The following is a 14,972-nucleotide window of genomic DNA, read 5'->3' on the forward strand; positions in this document are numbered from 1 at the left end:
CTGAGGGAGCGCCGCACTGTCGGAGGGTCAGTGCTGAGGGAGCGCCGCACTGTCGGAGGGTCAGTGCTGAGGGAGCGCCGCACTGTCGGAGGGTCAGTGCTGAGGGAGCGCCGCACTGTCGGAGGGTCAGTGCTGAGGGAGCGCCGCACTGTCGGAGGGTCAGTGCTGAGGGAGCGCCGCACTGTCGGAGGGTCAGTGCTGAGGGAGCGCCACACTGTCGGAGGGTCAGTGCTGAGGGAGTGCCGCACTGTCGGAGGGTCAGTGCGAAGGGACTGCTGTACTGTTGGAGGGTCAACACTGAGGTAGTACTGCATTGTCTTTGGGTCAGTGCTGAGGTAGTCACTCATTCATTGGCGGTCCCTCACAGACAAAGATGACTCTCCCACTCAGGGCAAGTCCATAGTTGGCTATACAGACCTATGCGGCTACCACAGGCTCTATTACACTTGGAGCAGAACGCGCTCACGGGAATAGTGGGCAGGGTGTTGGTGTGGCAGCACGCTCCTCTCGCAGTTTTCACCTGACTTCTGCTTTCGCCGACAGCAAGTCTCAAGGTGTTTGATGCCTTCCTGATGCTCCTCCTCCACTTTGAACAGTCTTGGGCCAGTGATTCCCAAGTGTCTGTGGGAATGTCGCACTTTGCCAGTGAAGCCGTGAGGATATCACTGAAGAGCTTTCTCTGTCCCCCTGGGGCTCGCCTTCCGTGTTGGAACTGAGAGTACAGCACATGGTTGGGGGGTCTCGTGTCGGTCATGTGGATAACGTGTACAGCCCATCGCAGCCGATCAAGAGTGGTCAGTGCCTCAACGCTGGGGATGTTGGCCTCGTCGAGGATGCTGGTGTTGGTGCATCTTTCTTCCCTGCAGATTCGCAGGATCTTGCACAGACAGCATTGGTGGTACTGCTCCAGCACCTTCAGGTGTCTGCTGTAGACAGTCCATGTCTTTTCATCGAATTATTCAGAATTCTTACAGTATGTAAGCAGGCCATTTGGCCCACTGAGTTCACGCCCACCCTCCGAACAGCAGCACAACCATCCCATCCCTGTAAGCCTGCATTTCCCAGGACTAATCCACCTAACTTGTACATCTTTGGATTGTGGGAGGAAACCCACGCAGACACAAGGAGAACGTGCAAATTCCACACAGACAGTTGCCCGAGGGTGGAATTGAACCCAGGTCCCTGGCATTGTGAGGTAGCAGTGCTAACCACTCAGCCACCATGCTGCACCTGTCTCAGAGCTACATAGGAGGCAGGAACCACCACAGCTCTACAAATTATGATCTTGGTGTCGCATCTGATACTGTTGTCCTTGAACGCCATTTTCCTCAGGCGGCTGAAGGCTGGTTTCGCACACTAGACGTGGTGCAGGATCTCTTCATCAATAGCTGCTTTGGCCAATAGGACACTCCCAAGGTACTGGAAGTGGTCAACATTCTCTAAGGCCTCCCTGTGGACCTTGATGATCAGGGGTTTGCTCCACAATGCCAGGCCAGGTTGGTTGAGGATCTTCATATTGTGGATGTTTTGGATGAGAGCCATGCTCTCATATACCTCCATAAGGGTGCTGATGATGGTCTGGAGTACATCCTCTGAGACTGCACATACGCAAGCATCCCTTCCACAGCTACACTGGCACTATCCCCCACCTCTTCCTCCGTTACATCATTGACTGTATCAGCGTTGCCTCGTGCTCCCACAACAAGCTTGAACAGTTCATCAACTTTACTAATACCTTTCACCCCAACCTCAAGTTCACCTGGGCCATCTCTGATACCTCTCTCTCTTTCCTAGACCTCTCTGTCTCCATCTCTGGTGGCCACCTCAAAATCGATATCTATTTCAAGCCTACCGACTCCCACAGCTATCTAGACGACACCTCCTCTCACCCACCTTCCTGCAAGAATGCGATCCCCTACTCACAATTCCTCCTCCTCCACCTCCGCCGCGTCTGCTCCCAAGATGGGGCGTTCCACTCCCAAACATCCCAGATGTCCTCATGTTTCAAGGACCGCAACTTCCCCCCTTCAGTGGTCGAAAATGCTCTCGACCGCATCTCTTGCGTTTCCCGCACCTCTGCCCTCACATCCCCTCCCCACAATATAAACAAAGACAGAATCCCCCTTACGCTCACGTATCACCCCACTAACCACCAGATTCAACGCATCATTCTCCACCACGTCTGCCACCTGCAATCTGACTCCACAAGCAAAGATATATTTCCCTCCCACCCCATCTGCCTTCCATAGGGACCGCTTTCTCTGCGACTCCCTCGTCCGCTCCACACTCCCCGCTACCCCCACCACCCCGGGCACCTTTCCCTGCAACCTTAGGAAGTGCTACACCTGGCCCTACACCTCCCCCCTCACCTCCATGCAAGGAACCAAAAAAACCTTTCACATGAGACGGGGGTTCACCTGCACATCCACCAATGTGGTCTACTGCATCCGCTGCTCCTGACGTGGCCTCCTCTACATCGGTGAGACCAAGCAGAGGCTTGGAGGCCGCTTTGTGGAGCACCTGCGCTCTGTTCGTGACAAACAACACCTTCCAGTTGCGAACCATTTCAACTCCCCCTCCCACTCCCTGGGTGACATGTCCATCCTGGGCATCCTCCAGTGTCACAATGATGCCACCCGCAAACTGGAGGAGCAGCACCTCATATTCCGCCTTGGGAGCCTACAGCCCGATGGTATAAATGTGGACTTTACCAGTTTCAAAATCTCCCCACCCTGGCCTCATCCCATGACCAACCCTCCCTCTCATCCCCGCTTCCTTGACCTGACACAACCTGTCCATCTTCTCTCCCACCTCACTGACCAAACCCCATCACTGCCTACCTGTACTCACCTATCACCATCCCACCTGTCTTTCCCAACCCTACCCCTCCTCCCTCTATTTCGGAGCTCCCTTCCCCCTCCCTCATTTCTGAAGAAGGGTCCCGACCTGAAACGTCAACTTTCCCGTTCCTCTGATGCTGCCTGGCCTGCTGTGCTCCTCCAGTTCCACACTGTGTTATTCTGACTCCAGCATCAGCAGTTCTTACTATCTGTTAATGGCAACTGAATGACACTGGTTGGGGTGACTTTGGTTTTGGTTTGAAGGCAGTGGAGGTTAACTAATTTCCTGCTAGTTCTGTGTTAGCCCCACTCCAGTGTGGTGTTTGTCGGTGGCGAGTTGAAGCGTTGCAATGAGGTAGATCAAGAACAGCGTTGGGGTGATGATGCAGCCCTGCTTGACACTGGTCTGAATGGGGAATGGGTCAGTGGTGGAATCATTTGTCATTATCATGACTTCCATGTCATCGTGGAGCAGGCGAAGGATGGTGATAAACTTCATGGTGCAGCCAAAGTGGAGAATGACGCTCCATAATTTTTCCCGATTGACAGCATCAAAGGCCTTTGTAAGGTCAAAGAAGGACATGTACAGGACTAGGTTCTTTTCTCTGCATTTCTCCTGCAGCTGGCATGCGGTAAAAATCATGTCCATTGTGACGTTCTATGGCCAAAAGCCACACTGCGATTCCGGGAGGAGATGGTTGAGGATGACCTTGGCAATGACTTTTCCAATGGTTGACATCAGGGAGATTCCCCGATAGTTACCACAGTTGGACTTGTTGAGCATTTTTGAAAATGCTCATGACTGCGGCATCTTGGAGCTCTCCCGGCATGTTCTCCTACTTCCAGATAAGGCAGACAAGTAGCTGCAGCAGGAACTCTTTGCCTCCGCACTTCAATGCCTCAGCGGGGATACTGTCTGCTCCGGCAGCCTTGTTGTTCTTGAGCTTGCAGATGGCCTTCTCTACTTCATGCAGGGCTGGGGTGTTGCTGAGCTTGTGGCATGCAGTATGCTGGGGGATGCATTCAGGGATGCTCGGATCGACAACAGACCCCTGGTTGAGGAGGTCTCTGAAGTGCTCCCCCCAGCATTTTTGATAGTCACTCCATCCTTGGCCAGCAGTGCTGTGAGGCCATGGCTGTTTGGTCCATATGTGGTCTTGACAGCACAGACGAAACCATGCATGTCATGGCTGTTGGCCATTCATTGGGCCCCCAGCGCTTTTTCCACCCACCACCTGTTCTTTATGTCGGGGTTTTTTGTTGGACCTCAGCCTTCAGTCTCGTGTAGGCCTGATTGTTGTTTTACACTCAGAAATGCCACACGCTTCCAGCTTAACAGTTCTTGGATCTCCAGATCATTCTCATCAAACTAGTCTTGGTGTTTCCTGGTTCAGTGACTGACCGATTTTTTGCAGATATTGATGACGGCAGTCTTAAGGGCGGACGAGAGGCAAGTGGAATCCTGTGACTTGGTGTCGCCAAGGGTCGCTAGGTTTGTGGAGAAGAGCTGGTTATGTGAGGCTATTTTTTCCAGGTCTTTAAGTGCCTCAAAGTTGAACATCTAGTAGCACTGCTTCTGTTATCTCTGCTTCTGTTATCTCTGGTTCGGCAGGGCCATACTGATGTTGATCCTGGCTCGGATCAGGTGATGATCAATCCAACAGTCATCAGCTCCTGTCATGGTGGGGGTGATTTTAATGTCTTTCTGATCCCTTGCTCTGACAATGACACAGTGCAGGAGGTGCCAACATTTGGAGCACTGGTGCTGATACTTTGTCTTGTATTTGTCCCTTTGGCGGAACAGTGCGTTGGTGACGAGGAGGTTGTGTTTGTGACATTCAGTCAGGAGAAGGGTACCAGTGGAGTTTTGTTTCTCTACTCTGTCCATCCCAATTACATCGCCCCAAAAGGTCAACACTTCTGCTGACGCTGGCATTGAAGTCGCCAAGGACAATTAGTTTGTCCACTGCAGGGACTTGTCAAAGAGACTGGTCAAGGCTGGAGCAGAATTCTTCCTAATCCTCACCTGCTACATCAAGCGTTGGTGCATATGCACAGAACACTGTGACATACTGGTTCTGAGCAAGGGCGAACCAGAGTATCACGAGACATTCACTTATTCTACAGGGGGAGTTTTTGAACTGGTCCTCCATTTTTGTTGACAATGCCGACTCCATTGACATGGAGGTCTTCTTTGGCCTTGCCTTTCCAGAAGAAAGTGCAGCCACCACCTTGCTCTCTGAGCTGTCCTTCCGCTGCCCGCCGGGTTTCACTCAGGGCGACAATGTCAATATCCTAGCATCTGAGCTCCCGAGCAACAATGGCGGTGCGACATTCCAGTCTGTCACCAGTGGGACATTCCATAACGGTCCTGACATTCCAGGTCCCAGACTGAGGTCTTACTGCACTGTTGGAGGGTCAGTGCTGAGGGGCTGTCAGAGGGTCAGCACTGAGGGAGTGCTGCACTGTCAGAGGATCAGTGCTGAAGGAGTGCTGCACTGTTGGAGGGTCAATGCTGAGGGAGTGCCGCACTGTTAGAGGGTCAGTACTGAGAGAGTGCTGCACTGTCAGAGGGTCAGTGCTGAGGGAGTGTCGCGCTGTCAGATGCTCTGTGCTGAGGGAATGCTGCACTGTTGGACGGTTAGTCCTAAGAGAGTGCTGCCCTGTTGGGGAGCTGGCATTCCAATGAAAGGTTAAAGTACTGTCAGTGTAACGTGATTGAAGAGTAAAATACTGTCTTGCACGTTCTTTCTGCTCAAACTCTAGCATTTAAAGTCTCTTGTGTCTCAACATCCGGAGCTGGGCACTATACCCATGGTAGGTCTGATGGGAGTCCTGTACAATTTGATCACAATGTTTGACCACAAGACAGAGTAAATGTAGGAAAGATATTCCCCATAAGCAGGGAGTCCAAAATCAGGAGTGACTGTTTAAGGATTCATGGCAGGCTATTTAGGACTAGGATGACAAGAAATTTCTTCAACCAGAGAGTGGTGAGCCAATGGAATTCTCCGCCACAGAAAGCAGTTGAAGACAAAACATGGAATGTTTTTAAGGAGTTAGACATAGACTTCAGACATAGTTCTAAAGGGATCAAAAGGTATGGAGAGAAGCAGGAACAGGGTACTGAGTTGGATGATCGTACTGAATGGTGGAGCAGGCTTGAAGGCTTAAGGTTTTAGCCAAGTTTCAGCAAATTACCACTGTGCCCTGTGCCATACTCCAGTAGAAGAACCAAACTGTTTTTGGTTGGATTATTAGACTAATGAACTGCCAAGGTTTCCCCAGATCCATCAGAAGCTCATTGCCAGACACCGGATAGTGTACACTCTCTCTCTCCCAGGCACTTGCAAGGTGCAAAGATCATTGTGAGAACCTTTATTTCCAACTCAGACTGCAGGAGGTCCACAGGGGTGAGGGGAGTAAATTGAATGATGAGTGGTGTGTCGGGGTAGGAATGTGAAGGAAAGGGGTCTGTCGGGGAAGAGGGCAAGGAGCTGACTTGGGAATGATGTACTGCATGTGGTGGTATGCACTGGCTGAGAGGGGATTGCAGCCTCAGGATTGGAGATGGACTGGTGACACTGAATTCAAAGGACCGACATTGGCTCTTGGTCCAGCTATGCCTCAATTTTAAAATTCTCAACCTTATTTAGAAATTCCTCAATTGTCTTGCTGCTCCTCATCTCTGTTTCATTCTCCAGCCCCACAACCCTACGAGATTGCTGTGATTCTCTTTATCTCACTCTTAAACTACTCCCAAATGCTCCACCACTGGCATGTGCATTTAGCTGCAAGCTCTGGAATCCCCTCCCCTAACCTCTTCACTTCTCTTCCTCACCATCCCACTGTAAAGGTGCTTGAAACCAACCTCCTTTTCTGAACTTTTGATCACCTGATCTGATACTATCTCATGTGACTTGGGTCATACCTATTTTTATAACTAACTTACCCGTGAACCCTCTGCGACGTTTGATTAAGTTAAAGGAGCTTAGTTTTTCTTCAGAACAGCAGCCTAGTGGTCAGGTGACTGGTTTATAACAGAGTTCATGAGTTCACATCCTTACCACATGCAAAGTCAATCAACGTAGCACCACAAAACGACTCAACGCCCTTTCACTGCTGAGATTAACTCCTCAGGACAGACTCCAGCTCTGGCTGAGATCCCTGTTCCTGTATCTGCCGAAATGAGTATTTCTGGTTAAAAGACATTTCCTGTATTGCTGTCATTATGTTAACTGAAACTGTCTGAGTAATATTGCCAGGCCACATCCCTACCAAGCTCTGCACAGCAATTTCCTGACAAACGCTGAAAAAGAGATTAGGAACACTTCCGAGAAACACTGTTCAGGCTGGGTCCATTGCTCCTTGGTGAGGTTGTTTATAGCACAATGAAACACAGACATCGCTGCTTCCAATTAGCCAGGGTGACCCATTCCTGCAACAAACAGTCTCAGTGCCCACAGACTAGCAGAGTCGGGGATTTTGGAGAAATACCCATGAACATATACAAGAAACAGAGAGTGGGGAATTACCTGTCACCAGCTTTCCCCATCAGTTTCTTGCCTGGGGTTAGCATACAAACAAGGAACAGGAATAAGAGTAGGCTACTTGGCCCTTTAAGCCTGTTCCACCATTCAATAGGATCACGGCTGATCTGATTTTAACCTCAACTCTACATTCCAGGATACCCATTACCTTTCATCCCCTTGGTAACCAAGAATCCATCTACTGCCTTGAAAATGTTTAAAGATTCTGCATCCACTGCCTTTTGAGGAAGGGAATTCCAAAGACTCACATTCCTCTGACAGAAAAATGTTTCCTCATCTCTGTCTTAAAAGTGCACCTGTTTATTTTTAAACAGTGACCCCTAAATCTAGATTCTCCCACATGAGGAAACATCTTCTCCAAATCCACCCAGTCAAGTCCCCACATATATTTTACCTCTGACTGTTCTGTTTGGCCTTTCCTCATGAGGCAATCCATTCATTCCAGGTATGAGAACTGCTTCCCACACATTAACATCCTTCTGTAAGTATAATGACCAGCCCTGTCAACAGATCTGAAAATCTGCCCATGAACAGGAGCACTGTTCCCTTGGACTGTGTAAAGAGGTAAGAGTTTTAGTAAGCAATAAATGCTGGAGTTGCTGACACACGAAGTATGGATTATAACTGCAGATGATACCAAGTTGGGAGGAAGGGTGAACTGTGACGAGGATGCAGAGGTCCTTCAGCATGATCTGGACAGGTTGGGTGAGTGGGCAAATCAATGGCAGATGCAGTATAATTTAGATAAATGTGAGGTTATTCACTTTGGAAGCAAAAACAAGAAGGCAGATTACTACCGGAATGGCTGTAAATTGGGAGAGGAGAGTGTGCAGCGGGACCCGGGTGTCCTCGTGTACCAGTCGCTGAAGGGCAGCAGAGGGTAAAGAAAGCAAATGGTATGTTGGCCTTCATTACGAGAGGTTAAGCACAGTAACAGGGATGTGTTATTGTAGTTATACAGGGTCTTGGTGAGGCCACACCTGGAATATTGTACGTAGTTTTGGTCTTCTTTTGGAAGAAGGACGCCCTTGCTCTCGAGGGAGTACAGCGATGATTCCAGGGATGGCCGGACTAACATGAGGAGAGATTGACTAGGTTAGGATTGTTTTCACTGGAGTTCAGAAGAATGGGGTGGGGTGGGGGGAGGCGGTAGCAGGGTCAGTAAGCTTACAATTCAGTAAGCTTTAAGGTACTAATGGATAAAAACAACTGTAGTTGTCAGTTGAAGGTGCTAAATTGGGGGAAGGCTAATTACAATAATATTCGGCGGGAACTGAAGTATGTAGATAGGAGACAGATATTTGAGGGAACATTAACATATGGTATGTGGGAGTCTTTCAAGTATAAGTTGCTGGAAACTCAGGACCAGCACATTCCTGTAAGGACGAAGCATAAGCATGGCAAGTTTAGGGAAACTTGAATAACGAGAGATATTGTGAGCCTAATCAAAAAGAAAAATGAAACATTTAGCAAGGCTAGGAGGCTGGGAACACATGAAGCAAGGGTGGAATATAAGGAAAGTCAAAAGAAACTTAAGCAAGGAGTCAGGAGGGCTAAAAGGGGTCATGAAAAGTCATTGGCCAACAGGATTAAGGAAAATCCCAAGGCTTTTTATACATATATAAAGAGCAAGAAGGTAGCCAGGGAGAGGGCTGGCCCACTCAAGGACAGGGAACAAAATTTATGTGTGGAGCCAGAGGAAATGGGCGAGGTATTAAATGAGTACTTTGCGTCAGTATTCACCACAGAGAAGGACTTGGTGGATGATGAATCTGGGGAAAGGTGTGTAGATAGTTTGGGTCATGCTGAGATCAAAAGGGAGGAGGTATTGGGTGTTTTGAAAAACATTATGGTAGACAAGTCCCCAGGACCTGATGGGATATACCCCAGAATACTAACAGGCAAGCAAGGAAATTGCTGGGGCCTTGACAGAAATCTTTGTATCCTCATTGGCTACAGTGGGGGTCCCAGAGATTGGAGAATAGCCAATGTTGTTCCTTTGTTTAAGAAGGGTGGCAAGGATAATCCAGCTAATTACAGGCTGGTGAGCCTTACGTCAGTGGTAGGGAAATTATTGGAGAGGATTCTTCGAGACAGGATTTACTCCCACTTGGAAATAAGTGGGCATATTAGCAATAGGCAACATGGTTTTGTGAAGGGGAGGTCGAGTCTCACTAATTTGGTTGAGTTTTTTGAGGAAGTGACGAAGATGATCGATGAGGGTAGGGCAGTGGATGTTGTCTACATGGACTTCCGCAAGGCCTTTGACAAGGTCCCTCATGGCAGGCTGATACAGAAGGTAAAGTCGCACGGGGTCAGAGGTGAGCGCAAAAATGTGACGTAATGCATTTCGGAAAGTCTAATCCGGATGGAAAATATACAGTAAATGTCAGAACCCTTAAGAGTACTGAGAGGCAGAGGGATCTGTGTGTACAGGTACACCGGTCACTAAGAGTGGCAACGCAGGTGGAGAAGGTAGTCAACAAGGCATACGACATGCTTGCCTTCATCGGCCAGGGCACTGAGTTTAAAAATCGGCAGGTAATGCTGCAGCTTTATAGAACCTTAGTCAGGCCGCATTTGGAATATTGTGTTCAATTCTGGTTACCACACTACCAGAAGGAAGTGGTGGCTTTGGAGGAGGTACAGAAAAGATTTACCAGGATGTTGCCTGGTATGAAGGGCATTAGCTATGAGGAGAGGTTGGAGAAACTTGGGTTGTTCTCACTAGAATGACAGAGGTTGAGGGGGCAACCTGATAGAGGTCTACAAGATTATGAAGGGCATGGACAGAGTGGACAGTCAGAAGCTTTTTCCCAGGGTGGAAGAGTCAGTTACTAGGGGCCATAGGTTTAAGGTGCGAGGGGCAAGGTTTAAAGGTGATGTACCAGGCAAGTTTTTTACGCTGAGGGTGGTGGATGCCTGGAACTTGCTGCTGGGGGAGGTAGTGGAAGCAGATACTATAGTAACTTTTAAAGGGCGTCTTGACAAATACATGAATAGGATGGAAATAGAGGGATATGGTCCCCAGAAGGGTAGGGGATTTTAGTTGTGATGGGCCGTATATCGGTGTAGGCTTGGAGGGCCAAAGGGACTGTTCCTGTGCTGTAATTTTCTTTATTCTTTGTTCTTTATCTCATAGAGACTTTTAAAATTCTAACAGGGCTATACAGGATAGATGTTGCTGATGGTGGGTTTGCCAAGAACCAGGGGTCACGGCCTGAGGATTCGGGGTAGACCATTTAGGATGGAGATGAGGAGGCATTTCTACACCCAAATAGTGGTGAGCCTGTGGAATTCATTACCATAGGAAGTAGTTGATGGCAAAACATTGAATGTATTCAACAGGCAGCTAGATAGTGCACTTGGGGTGAATGGGATCAAAGGTTACAGGGAGAAAGCAGGATTACACTATTGAGTTGAATGATCAGCCATGATCGTGATGAATGATGGAGCAGGCTCAAAGGGCCAAATGGTCTCCTCCTGCTCCTATCTTCTATGTTTCTATTTAACTGTTCACTTACAGGAGGAGAAGATTGATGATGATTTATTGACCTGTAACTCAAACACACCAACAACCTGCATTCCTCTGAATAGGAAATGTTTGTAGCTAGAATCAGCACTGTGCCCTGCCAAACAACTGGCAGTTCCTGACACAGTGCAATAACTCATCTCCACCAACAGGACTTGCTTATAGTCCCTGCAGTCAACAACATCAACCAAGGAACAAGCCAGCATAAGGCCCTAGGCTAAAAACACACTAGAGGGTACTATTAAACACCATGCGTGAGCGACACACAGCAGGAAAGCACTGTGAAATAGCCCAGGCCACACCTATCTTCAGCTGCTTCATCAATGACCTTCTATCCATCATAAGGTCAGAAGTTGGAATGTTCGTCAATGATTGCACAATGCTCAGCATCACTCATGACTCCTCGGATACCAAAGCAGTCCATGTCCAAACGCAGCAAGAGCTCAACAACATAAAGGTTTGGGCAGATAAGCAAGTAATATCATATCACACGAGTGCAAAGCAATAACTATCTCCAACAGGAGAGAATCTAACTATCACTTATTGACATTCAATGGCATTGCCATCGCTTGATTCCCCACTATCAAATAACCTGGGGATTATCATTGAAAAGAAACTGACTGGACCAGCCATATAAATACTGCGACTACAGGCACAGACTTGGTGGGCCGAAGGGCCTATTTCTATGCCGTATGACTCTAAAAGCAGATCAGAGGCTAGAAATTCGCTGATGATTAACTCACCTCCCATCTGCCCAAAGCCTGTCCACCAGCTACAAAACACAAATAAGGACTGGGATGGAATAATTCACACTTGTTTGGACAAATGCAGCTGCAACAATGCTCAAGAAGTTTCATATCATCCAGGACAAAGCAACCAACTTGATTTGGACCTTATCCACACTTTCAACATTCACTACCTTCACGATTGACACACAGTAGCAGCAGTATTACCACCTACAAGATGTAATTTCTAAGGCTCCTCCAAAAGAAATCAGGAATATCGCAAAGTATCAAAACCACAACCTCTATACCCTAGAAGGATGAGGGCTGCAGATGCATGGGAACACTACTAAGCCACACATCATCTTGACTTGGAACTATAATTTCTGGTCCATTAGTGTGGAGGGGTCTAAATCCAGCAACTTCATTTCTAGCAGAATTGTGGCGCCCCTACAGGACTACAGCAGTTCACCACTAACCCGTCAGGGGGAAGGAGGTTTATTCAATTTATATCTGGACCGAGTGGAATGAATTTAGACAGACAGGGCTTGCTTCCACTAGAGTTTAAAAGAGCAAGGGGTTACTTGATTCAAGTGTATAAAATCCTGAATGGTCTTGACAGGGTGGATGTAGAGAAGGATTAATGGTGGACTCAAGATGTTAACTCTGTTTCTCTCTTTTTGCAGATGCTGCCAGACCTACTGAGTTTCTAAGGTAATTTCTGTGTTTGTTTCAGATTTTCAGCGTTTGGAGTATTTTACTTCTATATTAAAGGAATGTAAGTTTCCTCATGTGGGGCAATCTAGAACTAGGGGACGCTGTTTAAGAGTTGGGGGTCACCTTTTTAAGACAGATGAGGGGAAATATTTTCTCTCGGAGGGTTGAGTAACTTTGGAAATCTCTGCCAGAACTTTCTGCCTCAGAAGACAATGTAGATGGGGTCATTGAATATTTTTTAGACAGAGGCGAATAGCTTCTTAAAAATAAAACCAAAAGAACTGCTGTAAGTCAGAAAAAAAACAAAGTTGCTGGAAAAGCTCAGCAGGTCTGGCAGCATCTGTGAAGGAAAAAACAGAGTTAATGTTTCAGGTCCGGTGACCCTTACTCAGAACTGTGAATAGCTTCTTGTTAGGCAGGAGAAATAAGAATTATCAGGAGGTAGATGTGATTGTGGAATGTTAAACACAAACGGGTTAGCCATGATTTTATTAATAGCTGAGCAGGCTTGAGGAGACAGATGGACAATTTCTGCACCTATTTTGTATGTTTTATATGTAACTGGGAACAGGCAATGAATGCTGGCCTAGCCAGCAACACCCAGATTTCATCAATGGACAAAAAACAAAGTTAAAAGGGGCAGCGGCAGACTTTTTTTCTATTCATTGTGGGATGTGGGAGTCGCTGGCTGGCCAGCATTTCTTGCTCATCCCTAGTTGCCTTGAGAAGGCGGCGGTGAGCTGCCTTCTTGAACCGCTGCAGTCCTCCTGCTGTGAGTTGGCCCACAATGCCATTAGGGAGAGAATTCCAGGATTTCGACTTGTTAGTTGGAGAAATTTGGTACAACAATGCAGGGCATTAATGAGATCTCAAGTTGAGAGATGAGTGTAAATTTTTGGTCGCCTGATCTCCTACAAATGTCAATGTTGCAATGCTGGGCCATCACTGAAAACAATTCAGAGAAGGTTCACTCGTGTGATTCCTGGGTTGAGGACAGATAGTCTTGTGAAGATATGTTAAGCGGGTTAGGTCTATATTCACTGTGGAGTTTAGAAGAATGAGAGGTGATGTTAGTGATTTATATAGGATTTTGAGGGGTGTTGACAGAGTGGATGCTTAGAGGAGCTTAGTAGATGCTTCTTGTAGGAGAGGCTCAAACCAGGGACAGAGTTTGAAAATAAGGAATGTCCAATTTAAGTCGAAGATGAGAAAAAATTTCTCCTGAGGGCTGTCAGTCTTTGGAACTCTCTTCCACAGATTGCAATGTAAGCTAGGTCAATGAATCTATTCAAGGATGATTTTGACAGATTTTGGATGGACAAAGAGGTTGGACAGACAGGAAAATGGAGTAGTGATCCCTATCATATCATCGCTGAGAAGGTGGAGAAGGCTTGAAGGTCTGAATAACCTACACCTGCTTAATTTCTTATAATCTTATCATGGTCATTTCACTTTTGCTCAATTGCATTACTGTCCATGTCACTCCCTTGCAACACTTCTGCACGAAGTTAAATTTGTGCAAATTCCTATAACAAATCTCAGGAACCAAGTGTCAAGCAACTCAAAGGGTATACACCCACACATTGAGCTGAAAGGAAAACAATTGTTCAATTCCATATCTGGTCCATTTACTGTGGAAAGTCCGAATTCTTTGACTCTCTATGAGAGAAATCTACTTAAACAGGTTCGCTATAATTGCTGCGCCAGAGACATTCAATCTATTTAATCTGCTAGGAAAGGGTATTTGCATTTTATCCCAGGGTTCAACCACTCTTGCATTACAGAGTTAACTAACTGCAGTGGATAGCTTCAAATTGCAGGGTGGCCTATGTGGTAATCCTCATAGTGAACATTCCCTTCACAACTGAGATGACACAGCCAGCCTAGCACACCCCACCTTCCTCAACCCTCAGTTCTCTGCTTTAATCCCTCTCTCCCCATACAAGCCAGTCAAAAGTTACAGGCCTATTCAAAGGCAGGGGCTGGGAGGGAGATGTGACATTGAAAAGGGTTACTTTAAAGTTTTGAGAACATAGTTTGAAACTGTGAACACATTTTCAACACACCTTGCACTTCACCCAGGACCCAACCTAATGAGCCAGCTCCTGCATCAACTGACAGGCTTTGACATGCAGCTCAGTGAGCTCATCGGTCCGATCGGGGGCAGGTGCTGCAGTAACTTTGTATGTTCAGAAGCAGCCTTGCTGAAGCAACCAGAAAGTTAAATGCACCAATCCCACTCAAACCACACACTCCAGACAAACAAACATATTCCAAACCACCACGCCCAAAGCAGCACTAAAACAGTACCAAGCTGCTGCAAGGTTAATACTGAGAGAGTGCTGCACTGTCAGAGGGTCAATGCTGAGGGAGTGCCGCACTGTCAGACAGTGAGCATTGAGGGAGTGTCACACTGTCAGAGAGTCCAGACTGAGGGAGTGCCACACTGTCAGAGGGTCCGTGCTGAGGGAGTGCCGCACTGTTGAGAGAGTGAGCATTGAGGGAGTGCTGCACTGTCAGAGAGTGAGCATTGAGGGAAGGTCACAGTGTCAGAGAATCCAGACTGAGGGAGTGTCACACTGTCAGAGAGTCCAGACTGAGGGAGTGCCGC

General features: G+C 47.5%; 1 protein-coding gene across 2 annotated transcripts in view; it reads right to left on the reverse strand.

The window, feature by feature from the left end:
• The window catches only part of fhip1b (FHF complex subunit HOOK interacting protein 1B), a 110,585-nt gene that overhangs the window by 85,468 nt on the left and 10,145 nt on the right, over positions 1-14,972 (reverse strand). The window contains exon 2 of one of the 2 annotated variants that reach the window (XM_048598169.1): positions 6,908-7,019. The exons of the other annotated variant lie outside the window; for it this stretch is intronic. The gene's annotated coding sequence lies outside the window, so the exon portion shown is untranslated. The remainder of the gene's footprint in view (positions 1-6,907; positions 7,020-14,972) is intronic. 2 annotated transcript variants of the gene reach the window in all.

Source organism: Rhincodon typus, chromosome 6, assembly GCF_021869965.1.
Source record: "Rhincodon typus isolate 14 chromosome 6, sRhiTyp1.1, whole genome shotgun sequence".
Classification (NCBI taxonomy): domain Eukaryota; kingdom Metazoa; phylum Chordata; class Chondrichthyes; order Orectolobiformes; family Rhincodontidae; genus Rhincodon; species Rhincodon typus.